General features: G+C 39.0%; 1 protein-coding gene across 3 annotated transcripts in view; it reads right to left on the minus strand.

Annotated features, from left to right (window-relative positions):
- Kdm2a (lysine demethylase 2A) overlaps positions 1-20142 on the minus strand; it is a 125622-nt gene that overhangs the window by 98896 nt on the left and 6584 nt on the right. The gene's annotated exons all lie outside the window — the stretch shown is intronic.

Consider the following 20142-nt stretch of genomic DNA (forward strand, 5'->3'; position numbering starts at 1 on the left):
TTAGTACAGGGTCTAACTACACAGATTGGACTCGTAGTGATCCTGTTTTCAGCCTCCCAAGCACTGGGATTACAGGTGTGTGCCATCACGCCTAGTCTCAAACCCAGTCCCAGCTTGCCTCGGGTGGAGCTGGCATGGCATGCCTGGGATTGAACCCCGGTCCCTGTGCTCTGCCAAAGCAGGCACTTTAGTCCATTGAGCTATATGGCCAGCCCTGGAAGAATATTTTTTTTAAAAGTTTATTTATTTATATGTGTGTGTGCGTGCGTGTGTGTGTGTGTGTGTGTGTGTGGCCAGCTCAGCCCACCAGGGGGCGGGGCTGGCTGGCATGTGGTGCTGAGGGATTGAACCGAGGTCCCTGTGCTTTGCTAAGCTTGTTCTAAGTAGGTGCTTTAGACCACTGAGCCATCTCACCAGCCCCGAACCAAACTTTTTAACAAATGGACTTAGTAGGTGTTTATAGTGTTCTAGCCCACAACATCAGAATGTGCTTTCTTTTCAGCTAGACATGGAACATTCTCCAAGACAGACTACATACTAGCTCATATAACATGCTTAAGTCAATGCAAAAGAATTGAGATTATCACATGTATATTAATAATCAGTATAATGAAATTGGAAATCAATGCCAAAAGAAGCCACAAGAACTTCATAAACATGAGGAAATTAATACCCTCTTGAATAACCAATGAGTCACAGATGAAATCAGAGAAGAAATTAGACAGCTTCTACAATTAAACAATAATGCCAATACAACACACTGGAATTTATGGGATGAAATGAAAGCAGTCCTGGGGGAATTTACAGAGGTGAATCCCTATGAGAAAAACAAAGCAAGTTCAAATAAACAAGCTAAGGTTGAACCTCGAGTTTTTTAAAAAAGAGCATGTCAAACCGAAAGCTCAGACAAAGAAAAAAACTGAGATCAGAGCAGAAATCAATGCAATGAAGACAAAAAAAAAAAAAAAAAAACAACAACAACAATGAATCGAAATGTTTGGAAGATTAAATAAAACTGACAAACTCTTAGCCAAACTTATCCAAAAAAAGGAAAGTCTCAAATTCATGCAATTAGGAACGAAAAGGGTGAAATCACAACAGATCCTGAAGAATTACAAAAGATAATCAACAGAACAGCCTGTATTCTAATAAGATGGGGGGAAAAAATACAGATTCCTAGATTCATATGAATTACTAAAGCTGAATCAAGAAGACACAAAAACTCTAAATAAACCAGTATCAGTCAATAAGACTGAAGATGTAATATAAAACCTACAAAGAGCTGGGTGTGGTAGCACATGCCTGTAACTCAGAACTTGGGAGGCCAAGGCAGGAGGATCACGAGTTCAGGACCTACCTGGACTACACTGAGAGCTCAGTGCCAGCCTGAACTACAAGTGAGACCCTGTCACATAACAAAACAAAACAAAACCTACCAACAAAGAAAAGCCCACCCCCTGATGGATTCACTGCAGAATTCTACAAGAAATTTAAAGAAGACCTAATGCCACTTCTCAAACTCTTTAATGAAACTGAAAGGGAAGCAAAATTCCCAAATTCATCCCTGGATGCAAGCATTATCCTGATAGGAAAGACAGAAGGATCCAACCAAAAAAAGAGAACTACAGGCCAATCTCCCCAATGAACACAGGTGCAAAACTCTTCAATAAGATACTGTCAAAGAGAATGCAGTAAAACATCGAAAAGATTATATATCATGACCAAGTGAGATTCATCCCAGCTATTCAGGGATGGTTCAACATATGCAAATTAATAAATGTAATATACCATATTAACAACCAAGACAAAAAGCATATGATCATCTCAATAGACACACAAAGAAAGCTTTAGACAAAGTCCAGCACCCATTCATGATTTCAAAAACCCTACAGAAAATTATAGTAGATGATCTTTATTTCAATCTGATATGACAAACCAACAGCCTGCATCACACTAAATGGACAAAACCTGAAAGTTTTCACTCTAAAATATGACAAGAAGTTCAATTATTGTTATTTGTGGATGACATGATACTCTATTTAGCCAACCCCCAATATTTCACCAAAAGACTTGTAGATTTAAAAACCAAATGCAAAAGCTTAGCTGAATACAAAGTCAACACTCAAAAATGAAAAGCATCTCAGTACACTAATAACTCACTGAGAGAGAAATTAGGGAAACCATACTTTTCACAATAGCACTGCAAAGCTGGGCATGGTGGTACATGCCTGAAATCCCAATGGAGCAGGAGGATCATTGTGAGTGAGCTCAAGGCCAGCCTGAACTGCACAGCAAGACTTTGTCTCAAAAAAAACAAAAAAGAGACAGATAGCTCAGTACAATAAACACTTGCCTGGCAAGTGCAAGGTCCTGAGTTCAATCCCCAGTACTGCAAAAAAAAGACAAACAAAAGTGTACCCATGGGTACGGTAGCACAATTTGTCATAGCTAAATTTTGGAAACAACGCAAATACCCATCATCATGTGAGGAATGGATTTAAAAAAATGTGGTATTTTTATAGAATAGAGTATTACTCAGCTGTTAAGACAGATAAACTTGAGGCCTTTATAGGTAAGTGGATGCAACTAGAGGCTATACTCACTAGTGAAATAAATCAGACCAATATCTGTATAAACATCAGATTGTCTCCCTGTAACTTTATTGCAATTTTCAAAACCTAAAACAATAAATAAAATCTGAAAGGTACAATAGATATAGTAAAATGGAAAGAAATTTGACATAGGAATAAACAATGGAGATGAAGAAAGGAGAAAAGGAAAAGGCTTTCCACATGCTAAAGGTTAAAACTAGAGCCATATCATTCACCATGCACTAAACTAAAACTGAAATGGATCAAAGATCTAAATATTAAAACAGGACCGGCCAAATAACAGCAGATTAAAGCACCTGCAAGCAGGCACAAGGGCCAGGGGTTCAATTCCCAGTTCCACCAAAAACAATCCACTGAGCTATCTGGATGGCCCTATGAACTGAAAATAGACCCACTCCCTCAATTAAAGAACCCAATCAAAACATGGGTATCAGAAATAGTCTCTGATAAAGGAGAAATGGCAAACAAATACATGAAAAAATTGTCGACATCATTTGTCACTCAAAAATGCAAATTAAAGGGGTCAGGGAGATGGCTCAGTGAATTAAGTGCTTCCCTGGCAAGCACAAGGGCCTGAGTTCAATCCCTGGTTCTGCAAAAAAAAAAAAAAAAAAAGCAAATTAAAACAATGCTGAGATTTCATCTTACTCCAGAAGGAATGGCTATTATCAAGAAATCAGGGGCCGGGGAGATGGCTCAGTGGAATAAGTGCTTCCCTAGCAAGCCCAAGGGCCTGAGTTCAATCCCTGGTTCCGCAAAAAAAAAAAAGAAAAGAAAGAAAGAAATCAACAAATAACAAATGCTGGCAGGATCTGGGGGGAAAGGAATGCTACTTCAATATTAGTAAGAGTGTAGAATGTTGCAAACACTGTGGAAATCAGTGCAGAGATTGCTCAATGAACTAAAACTAGAGATCCCATTTCACCCAGCTGTTCCCCTTCTTGGTTTTCTTCCATAAAGAATCAAAAGTATGACAAGGGCCGGGGAGAAAGCTCAGTGGACTAAGCACCTGCTTAGTAATGGAACCAGGATTCCATCCCAAGCATCACATGCCACATTGGCTCCGCCCCCAGGCACACTGAGCCAGCCACTAAGACCAGGCGTGGTAGTGCACACCTGTCATCCCAGTGCAGGAGGAGGCTGAAAACAGGAGGATCACTATGAGTCCGAGCTGCACAGTGAGATCCTGTATCGAATACATTAAAAATAAAGGTATGCCACAGTGATATATGCATACCCATGTTAACAATGGCACAATCGGTAATATTTAAATGTTGGAAACAGCCAAAATGCCAATCAACTGCAGAGGTGGTTTTCTTTATAAAATGGAATACTACGATGCTATAAAAGGATAAGCTTAAGTTTCTAGCTAAATGGATAAGCTTGAGATACGCTCTTAAGTGAGATGCTCTTAAGTGAAATATACTGGGCATATGTATTTAAATACCATATAGTTTTTCTAGTGTGAGAAACCAACAATGTAAATAAGGACCAAAACGTATAATAGGTATTGGAAAATGGAAGAAAATATTCAAATGAAAAGGAAAACAAGGAGAGGAGAAGACAAAAACACACTGTATTTTTCATTCTTGAATGTGCTAATTATAATGACCATATGGATTCTATAAATGAAGAAATTAAAGACGTAATTTATTTACAATTACAAAAGCTTTTAATAAGGCTTCTCGACAGAATTTTTTAAATGTCGAATCTGAAACAATTGTGCAGAACAAGAATCAGGCATAATGGCATGTATCTGAGGTAATCTCAACAGTTAGAGGGCTTAGGAAGGAGGATACCAAGTTCAAGGCCACCCTGTGCTACACTTTCTTGGATGGAAGGATGGAAGTAAATGCATCTTTAGATATCTGTGTCCCCCTTATGTTTGGGACAGTTGTTAACATTGTTATAAATGATACAGAAGACAACATGTGGTGATACTCCAAACATGGGAATAAGTTGAAAAGAATTCATAAGCTAAGTGAAGGAATGCCTTTGTACTGAAAAATGAATGTAGGGTCTTGGCACTGAAGCTGAGACCCAGCTAGCTCGCTTGCTTGCTTTCTTTCTTTTAGGCTACATTCTTAGCCCTTTTATTTTTTTTAATTTTTAAAAATTATTTATTTATTTATTTGGTACAGGGTCTCGATATGCAGCTTGGACTTATAGTGATCTTTCTGTCTCAGCCTTCCCAGTGCGGGATTACAGGCATGTACCACCATGCCCTGTTTCAGTGGCCATGCACCCAGGGTTCCAGGGCCAGCAAGGCATGGAATACCGGGTATAAAACTCGGGACCTTGTGCTTACCAGGCAGGCACTTACACCACTGAGCTATCTTCCCAGCTCTCTAGCCCTTTTAAATTTGTAAAATTTTGATACAGGGTCTTTCCAAATCAGTAAATTTCCCAGACTTGCCTGGAATTTGTACTGTGGACCTCCTGCCTCTGCCTCCCAGAGTTCAGAGATTACAAGTGTATAATCCTTGTGTATTCTGTCTGGCTAAGAAGTAATACACTTATTTTTGGTGACAGGGTCTCACTATGTAGCCCAGGCTGGCCTTGGGGTATGTGGTCATGACAATCCTCCTGCTTCAGCCTCATGAGTGCAGCCTCATGAGTGCTGGGATTATAGGCATGCACCACCATGCCCTGAACTAGTTCTAACAAATCAAAAATTATCCAAATCTATGTTGGTGCTTAATGATATCAACCCCAAATATCTGGTATGAGTTCTTTATAAAGCAGACTCTAAACAACTGGCGAATTAAATATTCTAGTAGACTAGCCAAGTGTGGTGGGATATGACTGTATTCTTAACTACTTGCCTACAAATTCAAGATCATCTTGGGCAACATAATGGGAACTGGTCTCAAAAATAAGTAAATAAATACCGTACTAGAGATAAAATGATTAGATAAAAAATATATTCTAACTTTGTATAAACCATAGTATTCTGATGTGCTGGCCCTACCCCTGGGGCACACTGAGATGGTGATTGATACTGGGTGTGGTGGCACACCTATAATCCCAGCACCTGGGAGGCTGTAAACAGGAGGACCACTATTAAGATCTACTGCCCAATCTCAATTTCTGTCTCAGCACATCCCGGGTGCAGGGACAGTACTTCTTTTTTTGGAGACAGGGTCTCACTATGCAGTTCAAGCTGGCCTTGAGCTTACTTTGTAGCCCCAGGTGCTCTCAAATTCACAATGATCCTCCAGCCCCAGCCTCCCAGTGCTGAGATAGATTACAGACATGCACCACCATGCTTGGCTGTCATAATCTTTCTAAATCAGTTCATACTTCTAATCTCTTTCTACCACCTATCAAATAAGGTACAAACAAGGGCTGAGGAGACAGCTCATCAGCATAAGTGCCTGCCTGGCCAGGACAAGGTCCTGAATTCAATCTCTGTTACACAAAGAAAAAAATAAGGTATAAACAACATGACTCAGATTCCTATACTTTAGATCCACTTCTGTTCTTATCTGCCACTAACACTGATACTGGCAATGCTATTTTGAACTTGTAATACTATACTGTTTCACGCTTCTTTGCTTTTAAATGTGGTGGTTCCTCTGCTTGAAATTTGTTTCCTCACCTGCAAACAACGTGACGGAACATCCGTTAAGTGTTCTAGTATCCAACGAGTAGTTATTTCCTTTTTGAAGACCTTTTTTTAATATATAGTCAGTCAATCCCCTCTTTTTCCTACCTCTGTACCTTGTACCTCCTAAATGTCATTTGTCATAGATTTCTTTTTTTTTTTTTTCGGAACCAGGGCTTGAACTCAGACCTTTGCACTTGCCAGGGAAGCGCTTATTCTACTGAGCCATCGCCCCGGCCCCGAATTATTTCTTTATATAGCTTCTCCTACTAGACTGGGTGATCAGGGTATAATATACTGACTTTTGTGTAATGAGCACATTCATTAAATATCAATAGTACACGTGACAGTGTTTGGTAAATAAATGAATGAGCAGGGACCGGGGAGATAGCTCAGTCGAATAAGCACTTCTCTGGCAAGCACAAGGGCCTGAGTTCAATCCCCGGTTCCGCAAAAAAAAAAAAAAAAAAAAATTAAAATAAATAAATAAATAAATGAGCAAAAAAACCAAAAAGAAACTTTTACACCTGTAGCAATTATTTTTGTTAATAACTAGTAAAAGAATGGAGAATGTCAATTACAATAATTAAAGAGGCCAGAAGGAAGCAGCATCTTTCATGTAAGCAAAGACTAAAAGTATTCCACCAGATAGCATCACTACATGTTAAGAGTTTTAACCAACTGTATTTCTTTTATTGGAAAGAGTAACTTCGGACCAGTGATATAGCTCAGTGGACTAAGTGCCTGCTTAGGCAAGAGCAGGGACCAGGGTTCAATCCCCAGCACTACATGCTGCACTGGCCCTGCCCCTATGTGTGCTAAGTGGGCCACTGACACTGGGCGTGGGCACATGCCTGTAATCCCAGTGCTCAGGAGGCTGAAAACAGGAGGATCACTGTGCACCAGATACTTTAAAAAAAAATAAAATAACTTACACTCAAGGTACTAAGCCAAATTACTAAGTCCAAGCAACAATGGTAGATGTATACTATATATAAAGCACTTAGCACAACACCAAACACAAAATATGCATGTTATATATGCTGATTGTTGCTATCATTTCCATCAGTGAAATGTACAACACCTCTATAGGAAGTATATGAGGGCCGGGGAGATGGCTCAGTGGAATAAGCGCTTCCCTGACAAGCCCAGCCCCAGCTATCTGGTGGAATACTTTTAGTCTTTGCTTATATGAAAGATGCTGCTTCCTTCTGGCCTCTTTAATTATTGTAATTGACATTTCCACAAAAAAAAAAAAAAAAGAAAAAAAAGAAAAAAGAAAAAGGAAGTATACGAACACTAAAAATAACACACACTTTAAGTGTATGTCTCAAGTTGAGGCAAATTTTACTGCCAAGAAACATGGTTTAAGAGGCAAATAAGGGGCTACCAAATAGCTCAGTGGATTAAAGTGCCTGCCTTGCAGAGCACAGCGACTGGGGTTTGATCCCTGGCATGCCATGCCTACCTATAATCCCAGCTCGTGGGAGGCTGAACACAGGCAGATCACTACAAAATCCAATCTATGTAGTGAGACCCTGTAGGCCCTGTACTAAACACCCCCCTCAAAAAAAGAGGCAAATAAGTACATACGCTATGTATCTGTTAATGCAAAAGCAAATTCTATTTTTTGATACTTTTTATTCTAACAAAGGCCAGTACATTACTTTTTCTTTCCCTTAAGCACTCACCATAGATATGCTAGATACAGACAGGCATAAATGTGTAATACGCAAAATTAGCTTTGGGAAAGTAGCCTTAACAATTAAACAAGGTGGGCATGGTAGTACATGAGAGGCTGAGGCAAGAGGATCTAAAACTTAAGCTCAGTTGGGCTGGTGAGATGGCTCAGTGGTCTAAAGCATCTACTTAGAACAAGTTCAACAAAGCACAGGGACCACGGTTCAATCCCCCAGCACCACATGCCAGCCAGCCCCGCCCCCTGTTGGGCTGAGCTGGCCACACACACACACACACACACAAATAAATAAAAAATTAAAAAAAAAATAAAATAAAATAAAAATTAAAAAAAAAATAAAACTTAAGCTCAGGCTGGGCAATTTTGGAGACTATTTCAAAATTTAAAAGGCAGGGTAGGGGTAGAGGTGGCGACGTGGCTTGGTGAGAAGACCTGCATTCAATCCTTAATACAAAAAAGAAAACCTCTTGCCTTAAAAAGGTCTACTCATAAACCAGGTGCAGTGGCACACACCTGTAATCCTAGCACTCTAAGAAACTAAGACAGGAGGGTCTCAAATTGGCCCCAGTCTGGGTAACTCAGGGACCTAAGGAGACCCTGTCTCAAAATTTAAAAATAATTCTTAAAAGGCCTGGATATGTAGTTCTGTGCAACAGTCCTTTGTTCAATTCCAGGGACAGACAGAAGAGAAAAACGAGGAGGAGAAGGGGAGGGGAAAGAGAGGGGAGATCAGTAGGTCAAAAGGTTAGTTGGTCTTCTAGCGCTGGGTAAAAATAATTAAATAATTCAAATACAAAGTTACAGGCACTAGGTGCTGAGGGAAGTGTCTAGGAAGTGCTCAAGAGAAGGGTGACATCTGGGGATCTTGGAGAATAATTAAGAGCTTATTAAGAAACTAGATAGATGTAAGTCCAATTGTCCATGCTAACTTAATGACTTTAAAAGATCCTGTCTTGGGGCTGGAGAGATAGCTCAGTAGAATAAGCACCTGCCAGGCAAGCACAAGGTCCTGAGTTCAATCCCTGGTACCGCCAAAAAAAAAAAGATAAAAGATCCTCTGTTGAAATAAAAAACATCAGAAAAAAGGTGGTGGCCAAACATGGTGCTCACCTCAATTACATAGTGAAACCCTGTAGGAAGAAAATAAAACAAAAAACAAGATCAAACTGAACAAACCCCAACTGGAACAAGATAGACCAAGTTCAAAAACCAACTTCTCCAGTTATTACCTAGTAATATATGTTAAAATGCTCTTCTGTGTCTTTTTCTTTTTCTTTTGAATTTTAAAATTACTTTTTTTTTATGGATGAACCTTTTATTTTCAATAATTAACACACTGCATACATTCTTCTTAGTGGTTAATTGCTGTACAAGATGCGGACTTGATATCCGATTTACAAACACCATTAGAACAAATCATTCTATTCATTAACAGAATCTAACTATATATCTATCCCAACCACTTTGCATACACAGATACAAAATGGACATTCATCTGTATACCCTTTTTTTGTTAAGTTCCGTTATTTGAATATTACAGGTGTGTAAATTCAGCAAAATATTCTAAAAGAGTCCAGTAGCCATAATAGTATTGGGTCTTCTGCTTAACTGGCAATGTCAGAAACTGTTGACCTGAGTCTCCCACAGCTCAACATAATAGCACGGCTTTATTTCTTATATTTTGTTTTTATACTTTCCTTCTGGATGGTTAAGAGTAAAGCAAGACCTATGCAACAAGAGTTGTAGCTTTTGGGTCTGATAAGGTCAGTGAAATCCCCTCAGGATTTATCCTGAGATCCTGTACCTCAGATTGTAGAACCTTTGTCAGTGTCAGCCATGTGGATGAGTCACGGCCATTGCTTGGCCAATGTGCTTGTGTCTTTTTCTTCTATAAAATAAAAGCAACTAATGATTTCATAAGGTTACAAACATTCAGTAAAAATATACAAATGCTTAAAACTGTGCTTGATATGCAGCAAGAGTCACAGTCTATTAGCTTCTGTGACACCACCCTAATTCTCCTCCTAATTCTCCAGCCCCTCCCCTCTCACTTGCTTTGCAGGCCATCCCAGGTCTACCCTACTTCAATTACCAAATATATGTGAGGATTCAATCATATGCCCATAAGCCTTTCCTGAAGTGTGGAATCAAATCTTATTATCCACTCAACAGTTATACTATGATGCTTCACAGGCACTTCATACTCAACTTGTCCAAACTTACTCCATACTGCTCAATCTCCAAATTGAATCTTCCCTCATTGTGCCCTATGGCAATAAAATAATTATACAATAAGTCACATATGAGGAAAACCTGGTTCGATCCCCAGTACCACAAAAACAAAAAAAACAAAACTTCACACATGAGGAAAACTTGGGAGTCATGCTTCTATGTACTTCCTTCACATGCAACCTCAACACATCCAATTAACCAAACTCTTATAAGCCTTACTTTGCAAATGTTTTCAAACTACTTCCTAACTGCACTGTCACCTCTCTTACCAATATACCACACTGCATCTTACCAGAACTACTACAGTATCCTCCTGTAACTGGTTTTCCCAAATTTATTCCTGTCCATATCTCTACAATTCAGCCCAATATTGGTCCAAACATACTACTCCTTCAAGTTCTGCCTTCCCCCTACTTTTAGGATAATGTACTATTTGACCTGATCCCTAACTATGGATCAAGATCCTCCCTTTCTCTACTCAGGACTCTATGGTTACACTGTCTTTTTGTTTGGCTGCTAAAGAAGTCTATCAAATGTGTCAAATTCTTTCCAACTTTGGGGTTTAATATTTTAATCACCTTTCCTCTTTGCTGGTTACCTTTTAACAGTATGACCTCATTTTTAAAAACCTCAGAAAGTTTCAGGAAATCTGATGCCTTAACCCACTTACTTACTTATGTATTTATTTTTGGTGGTAGTAAGCACTCAGGACCTTGAGCTTGCCAAGCAAGCACTTATTCCACTGGGCTATTTCCCTAGCCCTCAACCCGCTTTTGAAGTCTGGATTAGCTCACCGTATTATACTCATTGCAGCTTGTATACACCTTTGTGGCCCTTTGCAAAACCATAATTATGACTACTAGTATTTAATGTCTGACTTTCCAACCAGACTGGAAACTCTAGGACTAAGGGACCATGCCTATCTTGTTCATTACTCAATCCCAGTGGTGGCAAACCTATGACATACCTGCCACAACGGGCTGTTTGTTATCAGTGAAAGCTCTAAAAGGTTCACCATCATTGCCTATCCTGAGAGCCTTGCATGATGTCTGATACAGAGTAAAGTGCTTAGTAATAGTTTCTCATTCACATCTTAAGGCTTTGTATTAGCTGGTCCTGTACCTTGAGTTGAGCACTCTTAATCCCAATCTGGTTCCCCAAACCCTTGAACATCATGAACATCACTTTCAAGTCTCAGTACAAAATGCCTTTTCGGGCCAGGGAGATGGCTCAGTGGAATAAGCGCTTCCCTGGCAAGCGCAAGGGCCTGAGTTCAATCCCCAGTTCTGCCAAAAAAAAAAAAAAGCCATTTTCTCAAGACATTTTCTCATTGATTACCAATTTTTTTTTTTTAACCAATCTTAAGAAGGAGTCCCCCCTTACAAATATCTCATTACCCTCATCACTTCTTCAAAATATTCACCATGGGCCAGGGAGGTAGCTCAGTAGAATAAGCCCCTGCCTGGAAAGCCAGGGTCCTGAGTTTTGTATTAGTACTGTTCTGAAGAACAGACTATCACTGTCATTGATGATTTTTCTTCTTTAATTAGACTCACTACATTCTCCCTAATTTGCATTCCTTTTTCGAGGGGTTGAGCTAGTGATTTTAGAAAAAATAAAATAAATACAGCTCCAATTACCTGAGAACTGAAACCATCTTAAAAATAAAATAAAAGAAACTGGAAAAAACAAAATAAAATAGTAAGAATGACGATGTAAAAATAAAAGGATGATGATGATGACAATGTTGCTGTTATTATTACAAAATTAAAAACAAAGTGTCTGGACCACATTAAGTACTCAACAGGCATCTGTTTAAGTAAATGAAACTCTTGAGAGAGAAAATATGAATGGGGGGAATCATCCTACCTTCATCGGCAAAACGTGTAAGCTATACCAAAATAAGATTGAAGAGGCAGTATAGGTTACTTAGCACCACTTGGAAATCAATCTACTTTGAATCATGGCTGTATGCCTTCTTAGCCAAACAACCTACGGCAACTCACTTAACTACACTATGCCTCTTGCTCCAAGGCTGTTATGTGGGAATCATAGAACCTACCCTAAAGGGTTTTGAAAAATAAATTAGAAAATACAGTTATGTATCACTTAACAACAGAAATATATTCTGAGAAATGTGTCCTTAGGTAACTTCATCATACTGAAAACAAACTTACAAACCTAGATATAGCCAGGTGTGGTAGCGGCACACAGTACTGAATAATCCCAGTACTGAAGAGGCTCAAGCAGGAGGATCATCCTGAGTTCAAGGCCAGCCTGGAGAATATAGTGAAACTCTTATCTCAGAGCATGTCACACACTTTTGGGCAAAACCTATATGATACAACATCCTTATCACCTACCCTGTGTAATATATGAATAGCACTGTATATCATTCTGTCCTTTTTTAAAAATCTTATAATTTGAGTTGTGCATGGTACAGCATTTGTCTACGATCCCAGCACTAATGGGGAGGCTAATGCAGGAAGATTGGAAGTTCAAGCCCAGTTGTAGACAACATAGTGATTTAGCAATACTATCTCAGAAAAGGGAAAAAAGAACCAGGAATGGTGACACACACTTGTACTCCCAACACTTAGAGGAGGCTGAGCAGGAGAATCACCTCAAATCTGAGGCCAACCTGGGCTATGATACTGAGTTTAAGGCCAGCCTGAACTAAATAGCTAGAGCCCATCTCAAAACAAAACAAAATAAAACAAGAACAAACAAAGCCAAAAAAATTACGTAAGTACATTGCTACCCATCAGACTGGACTTTTTCCCTCTAGTTCAAATACACAGAATGACTTTTCCTTCATATTTTCTTTTCCTCCAAAAAGGATCAACACCACATACAGCCAAATAGGCAGCAGACTATAGAAGTCTAAGGATATCTTTTACCTAAAGATACATATGAGAGAGAGACACAGAGAGAGACAGAGACAGAGAGAGAGACAGAGACAGAGAGAGAGAGAGAGACAGAGACAGACAGACGGACCAGACAGATGGACGGGCAGACAGACAGCGAATACGAATGCGAATGCTAATGCAAATGCCTTTTTAAATTAATTTAGCTCTTACTTAGCTCTCAGGATACGGTTTTTGGCCAGGGCGTGGTGGTACATACCTATAATCCCAGGGCTCAGGAGGCCTTGGGCCACTCAGTAAGTCTCGGGGTAAAAAAGGATATGTTCTCTGGCTTTTTGAAACAGTCTTGTTCTATCCTTCTTCTGCAGCCTCCTGATGGGGTTACAAGTATGCACCACCACATCCAGCAGGGTATAATGAAAGGAGAAATAACCCAAGCCACACATGCCAACATAAACACAGTATACATGTAAATCAATAAAAGTAAACAAGGAAGAAATGTGGAGCTGGATTGAAGGCTGTAATTACTATGAAGTTTTGTGAAAATTAAATATTTCTTATTTTTAGGCAAAACCCTAGGCAACAAATCTGAGACTGCTTTTTGAGATGTTTTTTGTTAGACTTAGAACTCTAAAAGAACAGGAGACAATCAGGAAGAAAATACAGATCAAACCTATCTAACAGATATTTCCCTTTTTATTAAGGTTTTTCAATCTCACACTTAACATTTTGGACCATTCTTTTTGTGGAGAACTCATACGTGCAATGTAGAATGTTTTTAGCAGCCTAACTTCAACACACAAAATTAATAACTAAAGCACTCTCCCAGGTCTAATAATTAAAAAGATCTCCAGATGTTACCATACCTTTCCTGTGGGAAAAAGTCACCCTTGGCTGAGAAAAATGTAGCACTGGAGAAGCTGAGTTGGACTGCTGAGAAGATCACTGCAAGTTTGAGACTAGCCTGAGCTATATAATGAGTAGAAGGCCAGCCTAAACCACAGAGTGAGATCCTATCTCAAAAAAACAAAATAAGTGAATTATTATAAATAAATCTGCTAACATCTCTATTTAAAACATCTCACATTCTCTCCTCTTTTCAAAAATTCTGGTCTTTTTGGTAACCCAGGTTTAATCCCCAAGTACACCTTAATTCATTTATCTTTGTCTCCAAAATCAGTTCTTGTTTTAAAATCACAGTTGGAGAGCCAGGGGGCATGATGGTACATGACTGTAATTCCAGCACTTTGGAGGCTGAGGCAGGAGGACTGCAAGTTCAAGTCCCACCTGGCAAACTTAGTGATATTCTATCCCAAAATAAAAAAATAAAGAGGACAGGGGTTACAGTTCAGTGCCAAGAACTGGAGTTCTATTCCCAGTACTATCAAAACAGAAAAGTAAAAAAACAAAACAAAACAAAAACTACTATTGGTAACAAAGTTGATCTATAACTCAAGGTTCATGATCCCAAATTAAGAATTCTTTCCGTCATAACATGCTGCTACCCATTACTCAGTTCTGTAAGACTTTTATTGCCAGTGTATTTTGCTTCTAACTCTATCTTTCTCTCACTTATACCCACAGAAGCAATTTTCAAATGTCTACATGTGTCAGAATCTGGCTTATTAAAATACGTAATACACCTGCCCTCAGATTTTCTATTCAGTAAGTTTGAGTTGGATGTCAAAATCTTGTACTTCTTGTATCCTGATTCTCACATAATGGTCGTGTTGTAAAAAGAAGTATACTTTCAAAACCACAGCCTTAAGGGCTCAAGTACCAGCCCAACATGAAGGTGCATATCTGTAATCCCAGCTTTCAGAAGGCTGAGGCAGGAGGACCATTGCAAATTTGAGGCCAGCCTGAACTAGAGTGACACCCTGTCTCAAACAACAAAACTAAAAAAAAAAGGGGGGGCAGGGCTGGAAGCCAACCATAATGGTGCACACCTGTAATCCCAGCACTCAGGAGGCAAAGGCAGAAAGACACCCATGAATTCAAGGCCAGCCTGCACTACAAAGTGTAATACTGTCTAAATAAATAAACAAACAAATAAATGCAGGCAGGATAGGGATAGGGTTTGATCCCTAGCTTCAAAATAAAAACAGATAAAGTTCAAGTATCTATCACTTGAAAAGATGGTACCTAGGTTCATTAAAGTTTTTGTTTGTAAACAATTTGGTTCATAAACAGAAGCATTTGGCAAGATTTTGCTTTTGTTTGCAAACTCTGTACCAGGTGACAAACATAACTGTGGCTATCTTTCCCACACAAAGATAAACAGGGTCATCTTTTCCAAAATAGTAAACAAACAGAGATATCACTGTATTTTAGTATTAGCCTTTTGACTTGAAATTGCAGAAGTTACTCCTAAAACACAAATGATCAAATCCCTATATTCCACTAAGTTAAAAATACATCATAATATCTAATGACTGTTGTACACACTCGGTTTTGAAAGCTGTTTAGGGTATTTCTGAAATTGCCAGCAATGCTTTCCAAAACAAACTATCTACTTTACTAACAATCTATTAGATATCCATAAAAAGGCTTTACAAAGTTCAAGCTCCACAGTAACACAAAATGCTATCTGTACCACTTTAAAAGGCCACCCTCATCCCTCCTCTTCTCTACCTACCTGAAGGAGGCCTTCACCACTGTATGTGCCAAAACCATTTGGTCACTATTTTCTGCCTTTTATCTTTAGTTTAAGTTTTAACCAAGTACTCACAGATAGAGAAAACCCCCAAGAACCTAAAATTTAAAACAGAAAACAAGGATATGAATGGCATGCATAAATAAAAAGCTTAACATATCGACAAACTACATGACACTTTCATTTAAATAATAAAGTGTGATAAATTCAAAGCTGACCAAAAAAACTTGCCAATTTTTTAACACATGATGAAACACTATCAAATATGTATAAGGATCTCATTTAGATATATGGATAGTTGTCAGGGGGGAAAATTTGAAAAGGAACCTCAAAAAAAGTAAAGTACTCAGTGTACAACTTAATACATTAAGAGTGGTTATCATTTATTTTCTGCATGAAATATACAACAGAAAAGAACAGACAGATTAAGAGAAGGCTAATCTGGAGCTCGAAGTTAAGGCACCTGTGTTTAAAGACTGATTCAACTACTCTTCACTAACTTTATAATCTTGGACAAGCCTCCCCTTGAGCCTCTACTTCTATAATCAAAAAAATTTAAGGTGTAAGACCACACATATGCACACTTGAAGGCACACAAACACATAAAGCTGGACATGCTGGTATACACCTATAATCCCAGCACTTTGGGAGGCTGATAAAAGTTTCAAGACTGCAAGATGCCTAGGCAGCTTAGTGACTTAGTAAGACCTTGTCTCAAAAAATAAAGGGCTGGGCAGGTGGCTTAGTGAGAAGGTCCTGAGATCAATCTGGAGTACTGCGAACAAAACCAACCAAAAACTACCCCATTTACCTTACAGAGCTGGTTTGAGGATTAAATAAGGTAACACATATATAACAATTTAACCCACTACTTGATATGTTTATTTTAAAAAAAGAAAAAAATGTTTACTGTTTCTGTTTTATTTTGCAATGTTGTGAATGTAACCCAGGACCTCATTTACTTGCTAGACAAGCACCCTATCACTGAATTACATTCCATGCTCACTTTTTTGTTTTTGAAATGCTCTTGCTAAATTGCCCAGATGGGACTCAAACTTGTGTTGCTTCTGCCTCAGCTAGCCCACAATGTTAGAATTATCACAAGTGAGCACCACTGTGTCCAACTGAGAGTATACTTTTAAAGTCACCTAAATCTGGGTGTGGTGAAGCATACCTAAGATCCCAGCACCTGGGAGTCTGATGCAGAAGGATTGCTGTGAATTCAAAATCAGCTTGTGCTACATAGTAACTTCAAAGCCAGACTTACACAGCAAGACCTATCTCAATAAACAAATAAATAAATAAATAAATAAATGTATGCATGTATGGAAATGGGGGGGAAGCATATTGTGTACAGGTACAAATTCCCTATACGAATATGATCATTAGTATACCTAGAATGTACCAATAAAATTAATTAATTTAGAAAGATCTTTCTTTTGTGTGGTACCGGGGATCAAACGGGACCTTGCGCTTGCCATGCAGGTGCTCCTGAGCTCTATCCCTGGCCCCTATTTATAAAGTAAATAAATAAAGTCAACTATAAAAAAAAAGTCAATTAGACATTTTGTTTGTTTTAGTGGCCCAGCTACTTTAAACATGGTTACCTGACATATATGCTATATCTAAGCATTAATTTCTACAGGGACTGAGAGCCATTGCACTGAGTTATAGGCCCATTCCTTTTCATTCTGAACATTGTCACTGACTAGAAAAACCGCCCAGACTAGACTCAGATTTGATACACTGTACTGCCTCCCCCTCTCAAAGTTGTGGGATTATAGGTATGTGCTCCAGGTCTTAAACCTAAATTTTCTTTGTTACATCTTAGACCTTCTGGTTCTTATCTACACTGCTAGACTCAAAACTCAAATACGATGTTCATCCCTGTATTCCAAACTTTCCTTCACTCCAGTGACCTAATTCTAACACTCAAACTAAGTTGGGCATGGAGGTGCACACCTGCAATCCCAGCATTCAGGAGGCTAAGGCAGGAAGATTGCTGGACATTTGAGACCAGCCTGGGCTACAAAGGGGCAGCCTGAACCATTAAAGCAAGACTCTGTCTCAAAAATGCAAACAAGATAGTGTCCAAGTGTGGTGGTGCACACCTGAAATGCCAGCAATAAGGAGGCTGAGGCAGGAGGATCACTGTGAGTTTGAGGTTAGTCTGGGCTACATAATGTGAGAGAGCCTATCTCCAATAAAAAGATTCCAGGCCAGGTATGGTGGCTCAAGGCCTGCCTGAACTGCATATTGAGACTCTCTCAAAAAGACAAAAAAAAAAAAAAAAAACCTAAATAAAAGTATGCCTTTATTTAGGGCTTTCAATCATATCAACAAAAACTAATACTTTAACACATGCTCTATGTCAGTCACTATTTGACGCATTCAGTATAAATCATGACCAACAACAACAATCAGCCTGAGCTAGGCATGATGGCACATCCGTAATCCTAGCCCTTGGAGAATTGAGGCAGAATGATGGCTTCAAGTTCAAGGCCAGCATGGGCTACATAACGATACCCTATCTCAGTGAAACAAAATACAAAGCAAAACAAAAACATTCTAATTCTCATAGTGTACACTCAAATAGAAAATTAAGCACTAACAGTAAGTACACCAATGATTACTACTCAGCAAAACAAGAGAAAAGGCTTACAGTCCTCACTCTGGATGCCCAAAATACATTGTATTGTATAAAAAAATAATCAGCTTTTTCATCTGCATTTTAAATTACCAGAAAACAAGTTTTTCACCTACATCATCAGGAAGGAAACTGCAACAATCAGAACAGTGTTAGTGGGTGTGGCAGTACACACTTGTAGTCCTAGCACTTGGAAGGCTGAGGCAGAAGGATCTGCAGTTGCTCAAGACCAGCTTGGGCTACATAGTGAGTTCAAAGCTACCCAGAATTACACAGTAAGACCCTGTCTCAAAAGAAGTGTTGTGGATGGACGTGGTGACACACACTTGTAATCCCAATGGTCAGTAGTCTAAGGCAGAAGAACTTTGTAAATTCAACCAGCCTGGCTACAAAGTGAGTTCAGGGCCAGCCTGAACTACATAGCAAGACCCCTCTCTCAAAAAGACAAAGTGTTTTCCTCTACCAATACATAATGAAGGCTATAGCTTATGAAATATTTGTTTATTTATTTAGCAGTACTGGAGATCGAACTCAGGATCTTGTGTTTGCTAGGCAGGCACTTATACTGCTGAGCTGAGCTATCTCCCTGGTCCTCACCAAATATTTATTTATTTATTTATTTATTTATTTGTGTGTGTGGCCAGCTCAGCCCACCAGGGGGCGGGGCTGGCTGGCATGTGGTGCTGGGGGATTGAACAGCGGTCCCCGTGCTTTGCTAAACTTGTTGTAAGTAGGTGCTTTAGACCACTGAGCCATCTCACCAGCCCCGGAATATTTATTATAAATAAGCAAAAACAGGGGGGCTGGCGAGATGGCTCAGGGGAATAAGCGCTTGTTTGGCAAGCACAGGGGCCTGAGTTCAATCCCTGGCTCTGCCAAACCCCCCCCCCAAAAAAAACAAAAAACCAAACAAACAATAAAATAAATAAGCAAAAACAACGATTTATACACCTATAATTTTTTTCTAGTTAGCAATATGAAAGCCTAAAGTGGTCACACATGCCTCTAATCCCAGAAGGTGAAGATCAGAGATTGAGGCGGAAGTATCACTGCAAGTTTGAGGCTAGCCTAAACTACACAGTGAGTTCAAGGCCAGCCTGGACTAGATAACTAGACTGTCTCTAAAAACAAACAAACAACTAAAACACACACATATATACATACACCAAGGATACGTACATACTAGGAAAAACAAGACTTAAAAATAAGTATTTCATTTTACCTAGTCTATTCCCAGTCAGAAAGATCTTAGACTGAGATCATTCAAGCAACAATGTTTGTTAAAGGAATAATCTGGTAATTGCTGCTGAATTTGAAGGCAATTTCAGAGTAAAATGGGACTATCACCAGGACTTGAGTGCACTCAGTTCTCAGCAATAGATTTAAAAACTGAGCTATATTACAGAGTCTCATGTTACCAATGTTATCAGGATTGAGCATCTAACGGGCTAATAATATACTTTAGAAAATCTCTTAATCTCATGAAGATTCACAAGCAAACTGGATTCTCAACATCTTCCCCTTCAGATGACACAAACAGGTTTAGATGAATTTATTGGAAATGATGAGCTAGTAATCCTGGCACTCTGGAGGTGGAGGCTGGTGCTGGAGGCCAGCTTGGGCTACAAAGTGAGTTCAAGGCTAGCCTGAATTATATAGTGAAAACCTGTCTCAAAACAAAAATCTAGTTATATATAACTCCTTTACTCTAAACTATATTGTACTTATTTTTATATTGATTTAGGGTTTTTCCTACAACTATCTTTGGCAAGGGATAGTGAATATTCCCTATTCTAAATGTAACTATATCCATATAACATAT

Source organism: Octodon degus, unplaced genomic scaffold (assembly GCF_000260255.1).
Source record: "Octodon degus isolate 3935 unplaced genomic scaffold, OctDeg1.0 scaffold00018, whole genome shotgun sequence".
Taxonomy (NCBI): domain Eukaryota; kingdom Metazoa; phylum Chordata; class Mammalia; order Rodentia; family Octodontidae; genus Octodon; species Octodon degus.